Genomic DNA, 4,047 nt, shown 5'->3' with positions numbered 1-4,047 from the left:
TGCCCAATGTAACATTGGCTATAAAAAATTAGGACAAATGCATCTGAATACTAAAATTTCATACATTATTTTGAAGAAAATAGTGAGGCAGATGTTATCTCAGTATCTCTGAAATTATGAAAAACGGGTGATGACTAAATGTTTTTTCATAAGATCACCTATATTATATATAGGGATTTAAATGTATTATATAACTGTATTATGAGGATTCCCTTGTTTCCTGACATCTATTTACCCAACTCTGATGTTTTTAGGTTGGTACCTATATGGAAACCATGAAGGTATAATTCCTTCCACAAGCTGAGATCCATAGGTTGCAACCTTATAAGCACATTTCTCCCCACCAAAGCTGATGAGTAAGCAATTGTATGAGATTATGAGTATTTTCTTCACTTCCTTATGTGAATATCAGATTCTTTATGCTTTGGTCCTAACTTTTCCAGTTTCACATTAATTTTGGAAAAAGAAATAGATTATTTTTAAAAGAAACAAAATGATGAAAAGTACAACTGACAACTGACATTAGTTGAGTTCATAACAATATATTTGGGTAGTCAGGATTCTGGAAATTGTATTTTATTCTAAGTATATTTTATCAATGAAAGTAAATGCTCTTCAAAATTTACTGGTTGGCTTGTGAATATTTTTATTTTAAAATATGCAGAGAAAGCTCAGTTTCCTTGTGCATAAACTCACTTAGTTTATTTCAAGGTAGTCATGAAATACAGGTAAGATCCCAAGATATTTATTTAGACCTGGAGAATCTGGGTAGGATAAAGTTATTTCAATAATTAAACCCCAAATCTCCAGCCTTCAGGAATTTAACTTAAATAAGTGGTCTTGGGAGGAAGGTTTGACTAGTGACTCATTATCCTTGGTGGAGGTTCCTCATAGTTAATGTATGAGTTTGGTAGCAGTGGGCACAATCTCTGACAAACTCTAAGTCTTCAGAGAAGGTCAAAGAATTAACTGACAGTCGTTCTGCCTCTACCTTGCTCTCAATGAGAGAACAAAAGGCAAGGATTTTTATATGATTAAATCCTTCCAATTTTGAGGATAAGTGTTTATTAGGGACACACAGTCATATTGCATCAAGGTAACTTGTATCACAGGTTCATAATTGGAGGTTTACATGGACTGTCTTAAGATAGATACTGAGTGTTATGTCAAACCATATCACAGCAAAAATTTGCTTACAACATTAGAAGCTGTTTGTCAGTTTCAAGTTTCAATTCACACATTACATGTTCCACACATTTGTGATTTGGGATGCTATATTAAGCATTTATCACTTGATTCCTTACTCAAATTTGAAAGTGAGAGACTGCAAGAGGAAACAGGGAAAATGTTACTCAATAATTATATAGGAACACTGGTAGCATAGTGTCTAAGGGATTTGACTGCTAACCAGAAGGCTGGTGGTTGAAACCTGCCAGCCACTCCTTGGAAAGTAGATCAGGCACTCTACTTCTGTATAATATTATAATGTTCTATCACAGTGGTGGCTTGTGTGTTGCTATGAGGCTGGAAGATATGGCACCAGTATTTCAAATACCAGCAGGGCCATCCATGGTGGATAGGTTTCAGCAGAGTTTCCAGACTAAGACAGACTTTGAAAAAGGACAAGGCCATCTACTTGTGAAAAAACTGTCCACTGAAAACCTTATGAAAATGACTTCCAATAAATGGTGGAATAGGGAGAAAGACTGCACAGACCCTCTTCAACAAAGAAAAGGGGAACCAATTAACACAGATACAGAAGAAATCCTGGACCCCTGAGCCTTGTAGTGAAGGATATAGAAGTGGACTAAACTCCAACTAGCAGAAAAATTTGCATGAAAACACCAAAAGAGGAGACATACAGAGCTGCGGTCTGACAGCGATCCTGAGCGAGCCTGATGGCACGGCACAGACAACTTGGAGATTGCTGAGTCATGGTAAGACCTAAGAATTAACCTAAAAATCAGCCCTGCTAGCCAGGGACTACCTGGAGGACTGCTCTGGTGGCTGGGGAACAAAAGACAAAGCACCAGTGAAAAGAAAGGTAGGCTGAGCTGTGGACTTCTGCCTGGCTGGGGGATGCTGCCATTTTGAATGTTTACAAGCAGCTTGACCATTTTGGATATTTAAAGAGACAATGCTCTCCCAGACTCCAGGGGCTTAAGAACAGGTTCTGCTTGCCAGTAACCCCAAGGACACTCCGGACCTGGATGACTGAAAAGGTGTTATTCCCCTTGTTACTCTTATACCCCACACCCCTTGGTGAATGGAGGTTCGGCCATCCCCCACTCCCACCTACCTTCTGGGCCTACAGGAGCTCCATCCCAGTCTGCGTGCTCAGGCAGAGCCTGGGTGCCCTGCTCTACCCTCCTCCAATTTTTTTCTTTTTCTTTCTTTTCTCTTTCTTTTTTTCTGGTTTTTAGTTTGCTTGTTTTTGTCTGTTTTAAAACTACTATTATTAATAATATTTTTGTCCTTTTTACTATTATTCTTTATTCTTCCCCACCTAGGTTCTAGTTTTTAGCTCTTTTTCTTTTCCCTGTACCTGGTTGCAATTTTTTTTTTCTTTTTTTCTTGTGGTTAACACTGTTCCTTGTTTTTCTTTTTTTGCATTTTTCCCATTTATTTCTTCAGTATTCTCCTTCTATACCTTTTTTCTCTTATTGCCCTATCCCCAGATATTGCAGGTTTCCTTGTTTTTTCTTCTTCTTTTTCCCTTTTTTCTTTTCTTGGTTACTGTTTCTGTGTGATTACATACTGTATTTTTTGTCCATGTGCTCTTAGTTTTTTGATGGTTATTCAAATGTAATTTTTGTCTAATTGATTGGGAGACAGCAACAGTCCCCATAAGATACAACTATATCCACACCTCCTGCAACTTGACTTACTGAGCGAGAACCACCACCTCCTTCTCCATCAATGGGCCAACACTAAAAAACCACTAAGAAGACCCTGAATCATCCTTGGCTGCTCTTCACAAACAGTTAACAGAGATCTACATACAACAATGCCATGATGCCTTGGAGACAACAGACCATCACAGTCCACACAAAGAAGCAGGATAAAGTGGTAGAAACAAGGCAGCAGGATACAGACACAGAACACATCCCTGAGAAAGAAGCATCATTGCAACTCTCTGATAAGGAATTCAAAAGAATTATCTTTAGGTATCTTCAAAGGATTGAGAGACAGACGAAGAAAAACACAGACAAAATCCTAGAAGAATTTTGGAAGAAAATACAAGAACAAAATGACAAAATGAATGAAAAATTAGAAATGATTCTAAATCTACAGATAGAAATCTAGAACACCAATACTAAATTGTCATAAATAGATAATACATTGGAAGGGCAAAAGAGCAGAATTGATGTGACGGAAGACAGAATTAATGTGATTGAAGACAAATACCTGAATACTTCTTTGGAAAGGGATCAATTGAAATAAATAAATAATTAAATAAATAATTAAGAAAGTGTAAGGTTAATGCAGGATACCATCAAAAGGAATGATTTACATGTCACTGGAATTCCAAAAGAGGAAGAGAAAAATAATAGCACTGAGAGAACTGTCCAAGATCTGTTGGAGGAGAACATCCCTGATATGATGAAAGATGAGAATATATCCATTCAGTAAGTTCAATGAACCCCAAACAGGATAGACACCAAAAGAAAATCACTAAGACACATCATCATCAAACTCACCAAAACCAAAGACAAAGACAGAATCCTGAAAGCAGCATGGGAAAAACAAAAAAGTTATGTACAAAGGACAGCCAGTAAGAATAAGCTCTGATTTCTCATCAGAAACCATTCAAGCAAGAAGGCAATGGGATGGTATACATAAAACCCTGAAAGAGAAAAATTTCCAACCAAGAATTATATACCCGGCAAAATTGTCTCTCAATATGATGGTGAAATTAGGAGATTTCCAGATAAGCAGAAACTAAGGGAATTTTTTAAAACCAGACCAACCTTACAAGAGATGCTAAAGGGAGTCCTTTGAACAGAGAACCAAAAATAGCAAATAATAACCGATCATTGATACATG

Source organism: Orycteropus afer, unplaced genomic scaffold, assembly GCF_000298275.1.
Source record: "Orycteropus afer afer isolate SDZICR_OR568_19922 unplaced genomic scaffold, OryAfe1.0 scaffold00579, whole genome shotgun sequence".
Classification (NCBI taxonomy): domain Eukaryota; kingdom Metazoa; phylum Chordata; class Mammalia; order Tubulidentata; family Orycteropodidae; genus Orycteropus; species Orycteropus afer.
Note: the sequence above shows the minus strand (reverse complement) of the source record.